This window comes from Rhipicephalus microplus, chromosome 1 (genome assembly GCF_043290135.1).
Source record: "Rhipicephalus microplus isolate Deutch F79 chromosome 1, USDA_Rmic, whole genome shotgun sequence".
Classification (NCBI taxonomy): Eukaryota; Metazoa; Arthropoda; class Arachnida; order Ixodida; family Ixodidae; genus Rhipicephalus; species Rhipicephalus microplus.
Window position 1 is genome coordinate 239385088 of NC_134700.1, and position 20227 is coordinate 239405314.

Consider the following 20227-nt stretch of genomic DNA (forward strand, 5'->3'; position numbering starts at 1 on the left):
TCTTCAAATATTTGATTCAATCGGGATGTTTCACGTATCGACGTTGGCATCAGCAACGCATTTGTAGCGACGCGCGCTCTCTCATGTTGTCGTGTTAAGGTGTTTAAAGTATGACTTCATATGGTAGGCCGCTATCCGTAAAACTTTGAGTAAGTTAATACAGTCTTCCGTCAATATCGTCCTCTTATACACCACATCTTTGCAGCTTTGAGTAAGATGTTTTGTTTAATATAACGCGTAATTACCAATTTCTTTTTAAAGCGTTTTCGTTGCAACTTTGTGCTTCGAATTTTGTACTTTTATACTGAGGCTGGTAGGCCAGTAGATAGCGTTTCAGTGTCTATTCTATACACTTAGTTAGTACACTGTAGCACGGTAACGTTGATTAGGTGTGCACATTTTTAGAAATTTTTGTACCTGTAAAAGAAAAGCTATTTAGTAACGTCCACAACATTAACCTTTACTAAAAATGCACAAATTCACCTGTAAAGGAGAGGTTACAAAAACAACCTTTAGCACCCGTCCACAAAATTGAGTGTTCTCAAGTAAAAACAGAGGTTACATGGTAAAGTACACCGTATACTGTTCACAAAAACAGGCTTTCAGGAAATCTAATATAGTTTACGTGTTTAAGTTTGTGTATTAGTGCATGGATGCGAGTAGGCAGCAGGCATCTTTCATGTACCTAGTGAGTGAGTGAGTGAATGTGACTGAGAAAGGAAATAATGAAGCAAGAAAAAAAAGCAGTAGACAAGGAAGGGAGAAAGAAAATGTGGAAGCTAGTCAGCCAGTCGTTCAGTTAGCCAGCGCCGAAGTCCTCACATTAAAAGCCAAATTATCACACTTATTTTCTGCTGGAGCTATCTTGTACGACATGGAAGAAATCTCTGCACCGACAAAAGTGCTAATGGCCGTCGTGCACAAGCATGCCTTCCATCGGGCCACCTCTGTCACACCAAGACCTGGTTTGAGGTTGTGAGCGACCTTTCCTGAAACCTAGCAGATTACATAATAAATGGCGCCAAACGCGTGTGCGGAATCATCTACTAGAATAATGAAGGCAGCCGCACAACCTTCGGTGACAGCCCAATGGGACACCACAAAGCAAACATGGTGCATTCGTTGGTGCCTGGCTGCCCTCGTCCGACACAAACAAGCTGTTTCAGCTCGTGAAGCAGGCATCGGCAACAGCACTCCGGTGGCTGAGGCATGATCGTTTCATTATTCATAGCTGCACCCTTTGTGCCAACACCGATGAAGGAATGGAGCTGCCGCTGCGCAACACTTGCTTCACATTGAGCCTTCGTGGTGGCCTTGCTTCCTCGCGGTCTCTTTTGGTAACAGAATCATATTGCTGCAGCCACTGTTAATGCACAACTTAAAAAAAAGTGATTGTCAGGAAACATTTATTGCCTCGTTATCTTCTAAGGGAAACATTTTCTTGCACTTACGCAAATTCAAGGGGGACCTGTATTGAATGGCTTCTGCTTGACTTATATGTGAAAAACTTCAAGTTATTCAAAAGTGGTCGTATTCCTTCTATGTTCTTTGTTTGATATTCTGTTCCGCATGCTGTGGATTATTTATAACGAAAAAACGAATGCTGATATCTGATAACCTAAGAGTAGGTCGGAGAATGATTGCGCCTAATTAGAAGCGTACCTCTGGCATCCTGAAAAAATTGCAAGGTTTTCTTGCTGACGGTCACCTTCAGAGGCATCCAACAATTTTCTATGCCAAGCAGTCAAGCTGAGTCTCAATTTGAAGTCCCTTCAAATTATAAAATTGGATTGATGTGTATGCAGAAAACAATCCCGAACCTCGGGCAGCCCCTGGCAAAGAGAGAATAAACATACTTGGATGAAAATTTGAGAACACAGAAGTGATTTGGAAAAAGGTTAAAAACAGAGCAAGTATGAATATATATAAAGCTTATGAGCGAATAATAATTTGCGTGTTTATTTATTTGTTTTGTGTACACCCAAACCCGAAGACACAGAAAATAGGGAGGGAACGGCTGACAACTGCTACCTAGAGGAGCACAATGTTTGCCTACTCCTTTGAAACACTGAAGAAGGAAAGATGAAGAAGAAGAAACTAAGAGGAAAAAGGAAACTAACAAACAAAGAAAACAAATGACGCAGACGTAAGCACAAGTAATGGTCCCTTAAAAATGTGAATAACCAGAGTCCAAATTGGTTTTTCTTAAGAAAGTTAGCAGGGCTATGGCGTGGTCAGACCTAGTATATAGACATTTTCTCGGGAAGAATCAGCGAAATGAAAACATACCTTAAGACCCTCCCAAAAGTAAGTGATTCTTTCTTGAAAAAGCGACTGTAGATCTATTTATTTTGGTCTCTGAGAGCAAACAAAGATACAGAATGATAGTTATGAGCAAAAACAATCATAGTCCCTGGCGGAAAAGTTTGTGTGGTGTGATGAGATTACAAGGGAAGAAAGGAAAGATAAGGTAAGCTAACCAAATCTGGGGGAGTTCACAGGTGTGGCAAGGCGTCGGCCGATTATAGCTGTGGGTTTTAATATACACTTGTGAGCAGCTTTTCTCCCGTAGTGGACTCAAAATAATGGATCATAAATATTTCAAGGGAAGTGCAGGGCGACCGTGCCAGGGGATTCGGTACAATTTCGAACATTGATTAAAAATATTAGAACAATGTCATGATTAGATGCGCCTACTTAAATGAGTGACATCTCTAGTTTATGTGTTTGCTCCTTCTGCGTATGGTACAATCAGCAGACGCCCGAGTTTGATGCCTTCTAAATGAGGGGTGTTTTGTCGGCAAATACATCATACTATTCTTATCATTGATGTTTGAATAACTGTTGCATCTACTTTTACTGAAAAAGTTGCTACATGTTTTTTTAAGGTGTAGGGAACATTTCTTGGACGAAGCTGCCCCGTACCGCTGCTCGTATCTTCTTGTTGTAAGCGCCCTATTAGTCCGCTTCAATAACCGAAACTCCACATTCACTTTATTGTTAGCAAAGATTTCGTCGTCGTAATTTCATGAAACTATTTATTTGTAGCATTGCTCTTGAATACACACCATGCAGTTATGGTAACACAAGGAGTATGGATCACTGTTTGTTTATATAAAAGAAAAAAGAGACTGTGCAACGCTACAGTTGCAGGCTTTCTTTTTTGCCCACATAAAGTGTTAGAATGTTATTGAAGTGAATGAATTGCCTTAATGTGGCATCAAATACCAATCCCTGAAGCTGATCATCTTGCATAATCATGAACGTACGCTAACACAATATATATATATATATATATATATATATATATATATATATATATATATATATATATATATATATATATATATATTGTAACGGATATAACAACCTCACAACCGGGACGTCCTATTTACAAGGTTTAATAAGGGCGAACTTGTGCCCAAAGCCAAAAGAACTACACAGTAGCTGGGAGAAAGCAGCGAACGCTCGTCGTCCTCTTCTTCTCTTCTTTTCCGCTGCTCGGTAGCAGCTCGTGCACAGGCTGGGCCGGCTCGTGCCTTCCGGCGGGCTTCATGAGTCGTAGCGATGCCGTCAGCGTTCCTCTTTTAACAACGTCTGCGTTGTACTGCGCCTTAACAATTCCTCGTGGCATTATCCCCCCTCTCAAGCGGCATCGCCCCGATGCTTGCGATGAGGCTGTTTTTTTTTTTTTTTTTTTTTTTGTGTGTGCAAGTTTGTAAAAATGAGGTTGCAGTACGTCAAGGTATTGGGGTGGCTAGGTTTGGAATCGGTCGTAGTACGGTTTCATCCGTACAATGTGTACACGCTCCGTGGGATTGCGTCGCCTCGAATGCAGGTGGCCTGCAGGCTTGACTTCGTAGACGAGGTCATTGTGTCGCTGTACGATCTCGTAGGGGCCAAAATACCGTGAAATGAGTTTTTCGGAGAGGCCTCGTCGTCGTACTGGAGTCCATATCCACACTTTGTCGCCAACGTCATATCGCGTGTCAAGTCTTCCTCGGTTGTAGCGGTCGGCATCGATGCGGTGTTGGTGGCGTATTCGGTATCTTGCTAACTGGCGGGCTTCTTCCGCTCTTTGTAGAAAGTCGTCAAGATCGGGGGGGTAGTCATCTTGGTCTATTGGTAACATAGCATCCAGTGTTGTGGTAACAGCACGACCGTAAACTAGTTCAAATGGGGTGATTTTGGTGGTCTCTTGCACAGCCGTATTGTAGGCGAAAGTGACGTATGGTAAAATTTCGTCCCACTTTTTGTGCTCGACATCCACATACATGGATATCATGTCCGCTAAAGTTCTGTTAAGGCGTTCGGTCAGGCCATTGCATTGAGGATGATATGCAGTGGTTTTCCTATGAACAGTGTGAGTCATGTTGAGCAGGCACTTCAAAAGTTGCGCCGTGAAAGCCGTTCCGCGATCGGTGATTACAACCGTTGGAGCGCCATGTCGCAGGACTATTTTGTGTACGAAGAATTGGGCCACTTCTGCTGCCGTTCCTCGTTCCAAAGAGTCTGTTTCGGCGTATCTAGTTAAATAATCAGTGGCCACAACGATCCATTTCTTGCCGAGTAAAGATGTCGGGAAGGGTCCAAGGAGGTCCATTCCAACTTGGCGGAAAGGCGCTTTCGGTGGATCTATAGGTTGTAGAAGGCCCGCTGGTTTAGAACGTGGTGTTTTTCGTCTTTGGCACTCGCGGCATGTTTTGACGTAGTGTTGCACTGAAGCTAGTAGCTTGGGCCAATAATAATGGAGACTGATCCTTGCAAGCGTTCGCGTCACACCCAAATGTCCAGATGTGGGCTCATCGTGACACGCTCGAAGTATTTCTTGTCGCATAGTTGCTGGAACGACAAGCAGGAACTTTTCGCGGTTGGGCTTGAAGTTTCTCTTGTAGAGAACGTTTCCTCGGAGGCAGAACAATGCGAGGCTTCGAGAAAATATACGGGGTACTTGTACGTCAATTCCTTGCAGGTGTTCGATAAGCGGGAGTAATTCTTTGTCTGTACGTTGGAGTTCGGCTATTTGAGTGGTCTCGACAATTCCTACGAACGGAAAGTCGTCTTCTTCTGATAGTGGTGTGTCTGTAGGAGCCCGTGACAAACAGTCGGCATCGGTATGTTTTTTGCCAGATCGGTATACGACGGTTATATCGTATTCTTGCAGTCTGAGGCTCCACCTTGCTAGTCGTCCAGATGGTTCCTTTATGTTCGCCAGCCAGCAAAGCGCATGGTGATCGCTGACTGCCTTGAATGGTCTACCATATAGGTACGGCCGAAATTTACTGATGGCCCAGACGACGGCAAGGCATTCTTTTTCCGTGGCCGAATAGTTTGTCTCTGCTTTTGTTAGAGTCCGACTGGCATAAGCTATCACTTTTTCTTCACCTTTCTGCCACTGTATTAGAACGCATCCAAGGCCGATGTTACTGGCATCTGTGTGTATTTCCGTGTCGGCTGTCCCATCAAAGTGAGAAAGAATCGGGGGGTTTTCTAACCTCTTTCTCAATTCGTTGAAGGCGCTTTGTTGCTCGTTTTGCCACTGGAAAGGCACATCTTCTCTCGTAAGTCTCGTTAAGGGTTCTGCGATCTTTGAAAAATTTCTCACAAATCGTCTATAGTACGCACATAGACCTAGAAATCTCCGTACTGACTTTTTGTCTGTTGGCACCGGAAACCTTGCGACGGCGGCCGTCTTATCAGGATCAGGGCGAACACCTTGGGCGCTGACGACATGCCCAAGAAAACGAAGCTCTTCGAAAGCTAATCGGCACTTCTCTGGCTTGATTGTCAAATCTGCCGAACGGATTGCCTCTAACACTGACCGAAGGCGCTTGATGTGCTCCTCAAATGTAGCCGCGAAGATGACCACGTCGTCTAGGTACACTAGGCAACACTGCCACTTCAATCCGGAAAGCACAGTGTCCATCATGCGTTGGAACGTTGCCGGCGCACAACAGAGACCAAACGGGAGAGCCTTAAATTCGTAAAGTCCGTCCGGGGTAACAAAAGCAGTCTTTTCGCGATCACGTTCATCAACCTCGATCTGCCAGTATCCACTTTTCAGATCTAGTGATGAGAAGAACTTGGCACACCGAAGTCGATCTAACGTGTCGTCGATGCGTGGAAGGGGATATACATCCCGTTTAGTCACAGCATTCAGTTTCCTGTAGTCGACACAAAACCGTAGCGTGTTATCCTTCTTCTTGACAAGCACCACGGGAGATGACCACGGGCTGTTAGAAGGCTGGATAACATCATCTTCAAGCATTTCTCGTACCTGCTTCTTGATGACTTCCCTTTCCTTAGGGGAAACACGATACGGGTGCTGGCATACCGGCCTGGTTGTCTCGTCCGTTATGATCCTGTGTTTTGTAATGCTCGTGCGCCGTACCTTTGAACTGTTGGAGAAACAGCTGCCAAATTCCCGCACGAGGTCGTATAGCTGTTGACGTTGAATCTCTGAAAGATTAGGATTTACGTATATTGTGTCGCAGGCATCAGATGGAAGTTTCACATTCGGTGACGTCGTTTCAAGACTGCATATTTCTGTCACTTCACAGAATTCATGAAGAAACGCTATTGCCGTCCCTTTTGCGATGTGCTGGAATTCGTTACCGAAATTCGTCAAGAGGATGTCTGTGCACCCGTTTCGCAGCTGGATAATCCCTCGTGCCACACAAACGCCTCTTTTCAAGAAAACATCCACGTTGCTCTCCGCCACACCCTCGTAGTCGCTGAATGCATCATTATGCACGAGAACCATTATACTGCTCCGTGGCGGTACAGTCACATCATCGTCGACGACGCGCAGTGGAGTGGTACATCGTTCATCTGATCGTGCTACCTTTAAAGCTTGCTCCGTCGAAAAGGACACGCTCGACCTCTGTAAATTGATAATCGCACCATTAGCTTGTAGGAAATCCATTCCCAGTATCACTTCCCTCGAGCACACAGGCAGGACGACAAAGTCACCGACGTAAGTGAAGCCCCGTATCATGACCCTTGCGGTACATCGGCCGGAAGGGGTTATGAGGTGACCACCTGCAGTACGTACTTGAGGTCCACCCCATTCGGTCAGAACTTTCTTGAGTCGCTTCGCTAATTCGTAACTTATCACAGAATAATCCGCACCAGTATCGATCAAAGCATTGAGCTCTAGTCCGTCAATCACCAACGGCAAGTCTGAAGTAATTTTCTCTGTACTGCACTCCTTTACCTGGAAACAGTCGTCGTTATCAGGCTCGTACCGCAGTGGAGGATCTTCACATCCCAAGTCGCCAGCGGCCTCGCCTCCACAGGTCGCCCTCTTCAGTTTCCCGGATTTGGGCTAGGCGAACGCTGCCTAGACGTGCTTGGGAAGGGACGTGGGCTAGACGAGCGGTAGCGCATAGGGGATGGTGAGCGTGGTTGATGACGACGAGGCGGGTCAAATTCCCGACGTGAGCATAGGTATTCTTCAATCTCGGAAGGTCTTTCGCCGTTTCGCGGACACGGTGCATTGATGGCGAATCCCCTAAGACCAGCTTGACGATATCGGCAGAATCGGTACAGGTGGCCAGCCTCTCCACAGTGGAAACACAAGGGCCTACGTGTGGCATCTCGCCACACATCGCTCTTCCGTGGCATCATCTCTCTCGCACGAGGTGGAGTGCGTGTTGCCTCTACGATTTCAGGCGGGCTGCGCATTGTCTGCACATAAGTACTTGGTGTCTCGATCGGCGAACAGTGCAGAGTAGGTCGCCTGAGCACCTCGGAGTACGTTACCGCCCGTCGTGTCGCCGGCACATCACTCCGCGGCTCCCGCATGGCCTGTCGAATTTCGTCTCGGACAACTTCAGCAAGAGACAGCTCGGGGGTGACATCAGGTGACTGCAGTTTCCTTAATTCTTCCCTGACAACAGACCGGACGAGCTCGCGCAATGTGTCAAGATTATCCACGACGCCTGCTGAGTAGACTCCTGCGGATGCACCGGCTACGTCGCGGTTGTACTGTCGGGCTCTCTGCTGAAGCGTCGTTTCGATGGTTGTTGCTTCCGACCGAAACTCAGCAACAGTACGGGGCGGATTGCGGATGAGTCCCGCGAACAATTCTTGCTTTACCCCGTGCATGAGGTGGCGCACTTTCTTGTCTTCCGTCATGCCAGGATCAGCTCGCTTGAAAAGGCGGGACATGTCTTCGATGTACATCGCGACAGTTTCGTTCGTTCGTTGAATCCGTGTGCGGAGAGCTGCTTCCGCCTTTTCCCGGCGATCACTGTTGGCGAACGTACTCAGTAGCTGCCGCCGAAACTCTTGCCACGACGTCAGAGATGCCTCGTGGTTTTCGTACCACACTCGTGCAGAGTCTTCCAACGCAATGTAGACGTTACGCAGCTTGCCTTCCTCGTTCCACTGATTTAGATTTCCCACTCTCTCGAAATGCTCTAACCAGTCTTCGGCGTCCTCGTATGGGTCACCATGAAACACCTTTGGGATGACCGGTTGGCTTACGATGAGTTGTGCCGGCGTAACTTGGCTCGTCATGGTGGTGGCGGCGCTTGTCTCCGTCACCGATGCCCTTGATACAGAAGGGAGTGGCCCAAATTCTGGCAACTCTCCTCGGATACGGCGGCTGACTCGTTGGTGCACCGGTGTAAGCTCCACTGGTTGCGGCTGGTCAGTGCTTGGACTTCGCTCTTGCGTGGGGCTCGGAATCATGTACCCAGCACCTCCACCAGAAAATGTAACGGATATAACAACCTCACAACCGGGACGTCCTATTTACAAGGTTTAATAAGGGCGAACTTGTGCCCAAAGCCAAAAGAACTACACAGTAGCTGGGAGAAAGCAGCGAACGCTCGTCGTCCTCTTCTTCTCTTCTTTTCCGCTGCTCGGTAGCAGCTCGTGCACAGGCTGGGCCGGCTCGTGCCTTCCGGCGGGCTTCATGAGTCGTAGCGATGCCGTCAGCGTTCCTCTTTTAACAACGTCTGCGTTGTACTGCGCCTTAACAATTCCTCGTGGCAATATATATATATACGCACACATAACGGCTTGACGATGTGTCGGCAAACTTAAACTGCAGTCCAGTTTTTTAGAGCTTGTTATCCTCATTAACTGTCTTATTGTCGTGGAAACATGCTCTCACAAAAAAACAGCGAATATCTTCACAATCCCTTGATTGCTTCACTATGTCACGTTTGCGAAAATGTCGCCGTGGACATCGGCTATCAAAGCTATAGTTCCCAACATTTCAGTGACAAAATCATACAGCAAACAGCTGCGTTCCCTTAGAAGCCTCTACACCCGTCATAAATATTTCAGTCGAGATTTTCTTTACGAGCCTTCTGCTTACGCAACAACTGGTGGCAGTGACCGGGCTATTTTTTTTAATAAAAGAGCACTTACCTTGGTGGCCTTTTTGTAGAATTTATATAAGGGCACCTGAACACGATACGACACGCACAGGCATTGCGGCTGCACACATTTCTGATTATTTGACCTTCCTTTTTGAAACCGAAGGGAACTCGTGAGGTTGGAAATAAGTGACGATTAAGTTTAATGTCTTCCCAGAAGTTACGTGTCCTCTGAAATGACAGTACGTTACGTCATGTCTTTTATTATAGTGCTTGCCCAACTTCCACATAGATCTCTCACAATGCTCGAGAGACCTGCGAACTGTATAAATACTTTGCCTTTTATACCTCCATGTGTCTGGCTGGTCTGTTCTGTTATAACTTTTTTGCTGTGCAGAGGTTGAGAACCATATTGCCTTGGCTACTTTATATAAATAAATTATGCAGCAAAAAAAAGAAAAATACTGAATGGTACTGAAAAATAACAATTTGAAAAAAAAAACACACATAATAGCACGCTGAAACCAGTTGAAATATTACTCCAATGCACAGTTTGCTTGCATATGCGAATGAAATAGAAGAAATTAAGGAACAAATTAGCAAGTTTGGACTGACGGCCGCTCACATTAAAAAAAAAATACTTGGACCATGGCCTGAGATGCATCTTCAGAAAAAGGCGAACATATTCCTGACAGATTTCTTAGTGCAGACCGGACTGGATAAGCGCCTTTGTTAGACAGCTAGGGATTGTCACATATGAAATGTGCTAGTGCATATACAGACAGTAGAAAAGGAAGGTGTGCGTGTCGATAGTTTGTGAGAGTGTGTGTATGACTGGCCTTACATCGTACAGATGCAGCAATATTGACAAAGAAAAACACACCGAGACACACGCACAAAACAAGAACTTTCCATTTTGTTGCACTTTTTACGCACCTTCAGATGCAGTAAAAAAAAAAGGTTTACCTAGTCTCTTGGTGAAAGCTTAGTAAAGCAGTCGTTGCGTAATTTAACATGTAAGGCTGCGCAGTGATAATGTAAGCTTTTAATTAAACTTACATGAGGAAAAAAAAAGATATTTCATCTTGCCCTTACGGCTCCACAAGCGCTTTTGAAAGCCTGTTGCTGCAATATACTGCAGCAGTACTTCTCGATGACTACATTATTATAGTTCGGGTTGTATAACGGGCAACTTGTTAAAAAAAACGTACTTCATTGGAGTAAAATGTAAACCACAAGAGATACCCATGAATATATGCAGGTACATCAATTTGTATACGCATTTGTGCAACGTTACCACGCTAGTGAAGCCATGAAGAATGGGTACTACTACATTCACGATTGTCTCACACTTTTTGCTTCTCTTCGAACTTCATCTTGTGCTAAGAAATCTAACCTGTGGCTGATTTTTTCTCTGAGGAAAAACAAATTAAGGACATGAGACAGATGAAGGATGCGCTGCGTATCTGCTATCTGCGCATGCAATAACTGGAAGCATAGTGATTCAAAGGAACAGGCCTCCTATTCCCATTCTGCTTGGGCTTTTCATTATTTATTCTGTGTGCCCTTTTTACTTCTTTTTATTTTTAGATAAGTAGTTCGTTTTCTCTTATATGTTTCTTTTTTCAAGAAGTGTATCGCATTTTGGCGAATATTGTCGAAATCTTTGACACACTCTTTCAGAAATGACGAGAGTGTTATGCTGTCATCTCTCCCCATAGAACCTTCAATTTAATGCGACACCTGACGCCAACATGTCTCGTGTAAGAATGCATGGAGAATGCTACGTGCATCCGATCTGGTATTCACGCCCACGACAAGAGTATACGACCGGCACTTTGCGCGTCTGCTTTTGGGCCATCGAGTGCCTTCCGCTGTGTCAGTATGTATATTATTCGAGGCCGTGTCGGAATATGTATGTTATGATGCCTGCTTTCTGCGCTACGTGATATGACTACAGTAACAAAACACGTTATATTGTAACGTAGTGAGTATGACATATAAGAAGAAACAATTGTTTTGCATTCCGGAAAACTGGAAACTTTTTCGATACTCATCGCTAAATGCTATTAAAGTAACCATGGAAGGCTAAAGCCACCAGTTGACGTTACTATAGCATAGTTTGCGTGTTGGGAAATCCTGGTCATTGTGTTTCTTGTTTGTTTATGTGCGTCACTAAAATAAACAAAATTTGTGCACGTAAGGACACTAGACGTGGAAAATGGCTCGGACCGTTTATGTGCAGAAGCTGAAATTGAAGAAAATTTACCATGGTTGTCCCAACCAGTGAGAAGACACCAGTGATTTCTCTATCATTTCTCACTAACTTTGAATTCAACTTCAGCGCACGCAACTTGCAGCATCTAAAGAGGAGCATGAAGTAGGCATTAGGCCCACACGAATTTTCACGACATTTGTGTGAATAAAATAGAAACTGAAGAAAACAAAAAAATGTTCCTGTGGTATTTCTTTTTTTTTATATACGCTGCTGATATACACTGTTGTACAATGCCTTTCTTTGCTTCTGTACGCCTCTTGCTCTTCCCTTTTTTTAATGTTGTGTTCTGGCTTTCTGAAATTTTAAACTTGCCAGGAATGTAACAGCCCTCATGCGTGCGTGGCGCGAGTGCCATCACTGTTCGCTGAATTCCACGCTTATAATCATACGGAGCATAGATATTCATAGAATAGGCGGTGTTTCCGTAATGCACGTTTAGAAACACAGCACCAACAGTAAAAAATAAAATAAGAAAAACCTGAAGTTATAAGTAATTGTTGCTTGGGCCATCTGTTTCCATTCCATCGTTTCAAATATGTCTTCACTTATAACTTGATGGCAACTTAGAAGTGTGGCACTTTGGGCAAGTTGGTATGACATGATGATAATTATAGCGCGAGAACCGAATGACGACAAACAGCTCGTGTCCTTCTTGTCTCTTTGTCGCCGTTCTGTTCTCGTGCTCTAATTATCGTCTTGATGATTACGCTCGCATTTATAAAGTGCCTCGCATACGATCATTTTATCTTGCTTTCCTTTTTCGACAAGTCACTCGGAAGGTAAGGCTGAGTCACCTGAGCAGACACTTACAACTTCGATCATAAGAGCGTGGCTGTGCGCCCTATTTTCAAGGACATTAGAAGATGGCTTGTAACCCATTGTACGTGGCAACGTACGCACGTGCTGCTCTCTCACCACTGACTTCCCGTTAAGACGACCGACAAAATGAAAACCCCTTCGCTGCCCTGGAGCGTCTGTATTTTCTTAGACCAGTGTTTAGTAGTTGCATGAAATTTGATTCTGAAAAGTTATCTTCAGTTAGTTGAAAAGATGAAAAGTTAGATAGTTGAAAAGTTAGTCTCATTTCATAGAACATTTCATATTGCTGCTGTTTTATTCATTGATTCGCTCTCGTTGAGAGTGAAAATGATTATAGAAACTTTATTGAAATTGTGTGATGCCTCGTGACGCGGTGAGGTTGCACGCAGCCCGATGACGTGTTCGAAAACATTCCCGTAAAGAATAAGTTACTTCATCGTTCCTCATGTGCAGGGTGTCGAGACAAATTACTAAGACCTATATTCGTTACTTGTTAGTAACATTCACTTGCCGCACGCAATTAATTTTGGCTAATATTATGTCTTACATAAAGATTGGCTTAAATATTCATCTAGGAAAACTTTAAACGCAAGATCTGTTCTTTCTTCAGCCATAGTTGTGTAACAAGCAACGATATCTTTAGCTTGACAGATTACACACGTCAGGTCGACGTATTGACAATTTCCCCGGATGATACTGGCGTAACAATCGTAACTGGTTTTCTACTGATAAAATTGTTTTCTTTGCTTCTAAAATGCAAATGTCATGCCGAATTTATGACAGAATAGTAAATTTCTTATCCTGTTCCAGGTCCCGTGGCTCCACCTGTGTACATAGGTTGCACTAGTATCATTGTACTTCATTTCAGTGCTGTCATTCTACTTGGCATCAAGATGGTCTTTCATAGTCATTTATAAAGGATTCGCAGCAATCACTATTTTATGTCATCGTAAAACTGTTCAACATCGCTTATTCTAAATGAATGCCTTTGGAGAATTATAAGTTTATAAAATGTGCATCGGGTAAGTTCGAGAGAATAAATACGAAAAAGAAACACTAAGTTGCAACAAACACATAGTCGCAGCGATGGCTTAGTGGTTACTGCATCAGCCTCGCATGAAAGAGGTTCGTGGCTCAAATCCCAGTGCCCCGCAGTTCCCAACCAGAAAAAAGAAAATCTGCGTGGTCATGGAACTGCATTAGGAGGCCTCGGGTGCGGCCTTACTGGTGACCACCGCAGGTAACGCACTCCCTCACCAGAGGAGGATTGGCTACCTAATGCAGTATCTGGCCACTACCTCCCACGCACACGTCAATTGACTCACGGCCCTCAATTCCCAGTGGCTGCGAAGCAACTGACCCCGGCGGTGGTCAGATCTGCAATGCAACAGAGGTTGCTAAAAATCTCTGGGTCCAAACAAGCCACCATTGGAACCTAAACTTGGCAACGTTTAACGCTAGAACCTTACCTAGTAAGGCAAGCCTAGCTGTACTAGCTAGAGGGTGTTAAATAGGATGTAGAAGGGCTCAGTGAGGTTAGCAGGCTAGATGAGGCCTATACAGCGCTACAGAATGGGCACGTCCTGTGCTATCGTGACTTGGCTGACAGAAGAGAACTGGGAGTGAGATTCCTTACCCAGAGAAACATAGCTGGCAACATAATTGAATACTATAGCAATAATGAAAGAGTGGTGGGTATCGTAATTAAACACAGTAAGAGATACAAGATGAAGGTGGTACAGGCTTACGCGCCTACGTCCAGCCATGATGACGCGTCATTTGAAAGCTTCTATAAAGACGTGGAATTGGCAATGAGTCAGGTAAAAACACAGTATACTCTACTGATGGGAGACTTCTATGCTAAGGTAGGAAAGAAGCAGGCTGAAGACCAGGCAGTAGGAGATTATGGCCTCGGCACTACAAATACCAAAGGAGAGCTATTAGTAGAATTCGCAGAATGTAATAATTTATAGATCTTGAATACCTTCTACCGAAAACGAGGAAACCGTAAGTAGACAAGGAGGAGCCCTAATAGAGAAAGTAAGAAGGAAATTGATTTTGTGCTGAGTGCATATCCAGGCATCGTGCCGGATATGGAAGGGCTTGGCAAGGCACGGGATAGGCGAAAATCAGATGCACTAAGGGACAAGGAAGGCAAAATAAAAAAAAATATGGATGAGGTGGTTAAAAAAACTGGCAGATTCCCCGTACAGAGATAATAAATGATATGCGAAGCACGAATGAGAAATATTGATATGTCCCTTCAAAATCAGCACAAGGTTAAGAGGTGGAGGTAAATGATGTCGTACATGACTTCCGTGTCGTGATTATAATGTTTGGACGTGTTGTTTACCTTCGTCATCTATTTACGTCACGTGATACCAAATTTAGTATATCTGGAGCTAGCGCAATGGCCACAAGCACGCTATGAGCGTGGTATGTTGTCATGTTCTTGCATGGCACGCTTGTCAGGATTATAGTGTTTGCACCAGACATATACTTTCATCGTCCATTGACGTTACGTAAGACCAACTTTGGTATAAGTGCAGCCAGCATAACGTCCGTGAGCACATCATTAAGGACCCATTATACTCCAATGTAGCGTTGACACGCGCGCAAGCTTGGCACAGCGATGCTACGTTATGAAAACGCGAGCACTTTATAGTCTGAGATCAGGTGCGACCGGCGCGACTAGCGTCCGTTGGCGCGGCCCGACGGCAGCCGGCGCGAAATGCAACATGCTGAATTTCGCGCCGATGCGTTACCCAGACAACACTGGGTCTCTTTCTTTTCGTGACGGAGGTACGCCGGACGCGCCGAAACCTGCATGTGTCAAAGCAACGCAGCGTGGCGCGTGACTGCGAGTATATGGCAGGACCGGCACCTGGCGTGGCAACGCCGGCGTGACGCGACAAAATGAACGCCGGTGAGCATGCGCACCGCGTCATATCGTAATGTATTGGCGCCTTGAGTGTGGCATGTAGTCACGTTCTCACATGACACGTATCTCATGATTATCATGTTTGCGCACTCACATACCTTTGTCATCCAATGACGTCACGTAATACCAAATCTGGCATATGTGAGGCTAGCGAAACCGCCGCGAGCGCATTATCAGTGTGGATTGTAGTCATGTTGTTACATGACACGTATCTCATGTTTATGATGTTTTCACTAGAATCGTACCTTCGTAGTAGATTCACGTCCCGTAATACCAAATTTCGTATAAGTGAAGCTAGCGAAACGGCCGCCAGCCCTTCTTGAGCGTGGCATGTAGTCGTGTGACCTGACACATATCTCATGATTAACGTGTTTGCACCAGTCACACACCTTCGTCATCCATTCATGTACTCTAATACCACATTTGCTGTATGTGACGCTACCGAAACGGCCGCGAGTGCATCATGAGCGTGGCATGTAGTGATGTTGTTACACGACATGCATGTCATGATTTACATGTTAGTTTGTCGCTTGTGTTCACCATGCAATCATGCCATACCATACCAGTTTTGCAACATGCCATGTGAACGAAACCACCGTTAGAGCTGCAGGACCATGAAATGTAAGTCATGACATTCATGACATACGTGTCACGATTTTCACGTTATTAATAGTCAAATGTGTTTTTCATACAGTCATGTTAATGACATACCAAGTTTGGTATCGATACCATTCTCGAAACGACCAGGATAGCTCAAGTTGTAGGCTGCTAGATAGATAGATAGATAGATAGATAGATAGATAGATAGATAGATAGATAGATAGATAGAAATGAAATGCTTCGCATTTAATAGCGGAGGAGCATTACAGATATCTGTGTAGTAGCCGGGACAACCACGACCTTACTATAAGAACTAGCAGTAACCAAGGTGGCACCCCACCAGTAATGATAGAAGAAGTCAGAAAAGCCTTGGAGAGCATGCAAAAAGGCAAAGCTGCTGGTGAGGATCCGGTTACATCAGATCTGCTGAAAGAAAGAGGACAGATTATGTTAGAAGAACTAGCCATCCTGTTTACGAGGTGTATCCCGGCGGGAGGAGTACCAAAATTTAGGAAGAATGCTAACATCATCTCATGCTAATATCAGATGATATTACCACTCATATGATGTTAGATATGCTTGGAAGAATGCTAACATCAGAAAGGAAATGACAAGGACATGAAGAATTACAGGCCGATCAGATTTCTCTCCATCGTATACAAGCTCTTTACAAAGGTAATTGCAAGTAGAATTAAGACAACATTACGATTCTCTCAACCGAAAGAAGAAGCAGGATTTTGAACAGGCTACTCAACAATCGAACACATTCATACTATCCATCAGGTAATAGAGAATACAGCTAACCACTATACATAGCCTTCATATACTACGGGAAGGCGTTTGATTCAGTAGAAATATGAGCAGTCATGTAGACACTGCGGAATCAAGGTGTCGACAAAGCATAGATAAACATACTGGAAGAAATCTACAGGAAATCATATGGTATTATAGTTCTCCATAAAAAAAGCAACAAAATACCAATCGAGAAGGGTCTAAGGCAGAAGGATACAATCTCTCCATTGCTATTGCAGGAGGTATTCAGAATGAAAACAGTTAGGGATAAGATTTAATAGAGAGTACCTCAGTAAACTGCGTTTCACCGGTGACATTGCATTGCTGATTAACTCAGGGCTCAGTAATGAATTGCAACTCATGATTACAGAGTTAGACAAGGAGAGCCAAAACGTGGGTCATAAAATTATTGTGCAGAAAACTGAAGTAATATACAACAACCTCGGAAGAGAAGAGCGCTACGAGATAGGTAGTAGTGCACTAGAAGTTGTAAAGGACTATGTCTACTTAGGACAGGTAATAACTACGAAGCCGAACCACGAGATTGAAGTAACTAGAAGAATAAGATTGAGGCAAAGCACATTTGGCAAGCACTCTCAAATCATGACAGGTAATTGCTACTATCCCTCAAGAGGAATGTATATAACAGCTGCATCTTGGCGGTACTTTGTTACGGAGCAGAGACCTGGAGACTCACAAAGAGGGTTCAGCTTGAATTGAGGACGACGCAGTGAGCAATGGATAGAAAAATGGTAGGTGTAACTTTGAGGGACAAAAAGAGAGCAGAGTGAATCAGGGAAAAAACCAGTGTTAAGGATATCATAGTTGAAGTCAAGAAAAAGAAATAGACTTGGGCCGAGCCTGTAGCACGTAGACAGGATAACCACTGGTCAGTAAGTGTAACTAAGTGAATTCGCAGGCAAGGCAAGTGGGTTAGGGGGAGATGGAAAGTTTGGAGTGCAGATGAGATAAAGATATATTTCCGGGTATGAAATGGCAGCAGCAAGCATAGGACCGAGGTCACTGGCGGAACATGGGAGAGGCTTTTGTCCTGCAGTGGACGTAGACAGGCTGATGATGATGATGACGTTGCAATAAATAGACGCTCACCTCAACATACACAGAATGAAATAAGCATGAAAAAAAGATGTTACGACAGCGTTATTAACAGAGGACCCTTCTAACCTATCTAAAATGTTTCTCAAACGATACGATATTTCTTCTCAGCAATACAGGCATGTGCGCTTGCGATTTTGTTGCGAGCATGACAAAGAGGCCATAAATAATATTTCGTTGACGGGATATTTAATCGAAAGAAAACATGCAAAAAAGGTGGGCCTGAATTGCGAAACACGTTATGACAAATAAACCACTGAGTATGGTAATCGCCCCCTCTGAAAAGAATCCCTTTCGTTAACCAGATAGTGTCACCGTGTTGCTGGGGGCTTTGTCTGCCTGTAGCCAAGTGCTTTCGCAATGCATTTTGATGTGGTATGTTGTGAACCAACCTGGACTGCGCATTACATTATCGTATGGCTGCTTTCGCACGCAGTATATTGCCTCATATACTCATCCTGCGACATGGCTACGTCACGGGCAGTATGCAAGGTCGGATGCTCTATACTTAACGCAAAGTGTTTGCACCGAGACAATCTATATACAAATATTGGAACACAACACTGCGTAAGCAATCAATAATAAACTAAAAACATCTCGAGCATTTTCTTCCCATTTAGGCTTTCAACAATGGGAGGGTTTCATCTTCTTTCATAGGAAACATCGGGAAACAGCATCAGTAAATCGAAACACTACAACAAATTGGTCTTCTCACGTTTACACAATGCAGCAACGTGGGGCATATTGTTGGCTTCTTGGCGCAATAAGTACCGCTTTTGTTTCCAAATTTGCAATGAACTCTTATGCCAATTGAAAATCTGTCGATAGTTACAGCGCGAGAACAATACGACGACACAGAGACAAGAAGGACACGAAAGACACGAGCGCTAATTTCAAACTGAGTTTATTGCGCAGAACACAAAAATATAAAGAAGAGACATTAACCATGTGATAAAAACCGTATGGCACAAAAAGCAGAACATAAGTAAGAGAAAAACAAAGACAAAAAGCAAAAGCACAGAATAATGGCAAAGAAAATTTATAAGAAAACGAAACAGAAAAGTGAAGAACTCAGTAAAGAACAAGTAAAAGAGGAACTCAGGTTCCTCGAAGGTTTCGGTGCGCGCAAGTAGTTATGTTATCATTACTTTTCTGTTTCGTTTTCTTATAAATTTTTCTTTGTCGTTTTTCTGTGCTTTTGCTTTTTCTCTTTGTTTTTCTTTTACTCATGTTCTGCTCTTTGTGCCATATGGTTTTTTTTCACATGGTTACTGTCTCCCCTGTATATTTTCGTTCTCTGCGCAATAAACTCAGTTGGAAGTTAGCGCTCGTGTCTTTCGTGTCCTTTTTGTCTCTGTGTCGTCGTTTTGTTCACGCGCTATAACTATCGTCATGCCATACCAGCTAGCCCAAGCTGCCACACTTCTATGAAAAACTGTGTTGCGAAAAAATGAGTGATGCAGTCATCTCTAGACAATTCTTCGTGGTCACACCTTGGACGTTGAGAACAAGAGTTGATACGGCCAGCCTGATCAGACCACGCACCGTGTAGCCTCCGGATAAGCTTTACACCCTTGCAGTGTTTGCTTTTATTGTAAATTCATCTGATATGCTACGGCCAAGCTATACATTATTTAGGTCTTCCTGCGATAGTCACTGCGACATACTGATAGTGCAGCCTATTCATGGCATGGTGGCATAATGTTTTGCTGATATAGTACGCGCCAATGCATTAAGATATTGTTCATATAATTGATTGATTGATATGTGGGGTTTAATTTCCCAAAACCACCAAATGATTGTGAGAGACCCGTAGCGGAGGGCTCCGGAAATTTCGACCACCTGGGGTTCATTAACGTGCACGCAAATCTGAGCACACGGGTCTACAGCATTTCCACCTCCATCGGAAATGCAGCCGCCGCAGCCGGGATTGGAACCAGCGACCGGCGGGTCAGCAGCCGAGTACCTTAGCCACTAGACCACCGCGGCAGGGCATATTATCCATATAAAGAATAAAGACAACCTCATGTTTTCATGCTATTCAAACCATTCTTAATTGCAATATATATATATATATATATATATATATATATATATATATATATATATATATATATATATATATATATATATATATATATATATATATATATATATATATATATATATATATATATATAATGAGATACAACAGACAGTAATGCCAAGGAATGTACAGGGGAAGTTATTAACATTAATGGAATGTAAATAAGAAGAAAGAAAAGTGGATGAAAAAATTACCAACTGTAAGCAGGAATCGAACCTACGACCTTCGAATTACGCGTTCGATGCTCTAACCACTGAGCTATT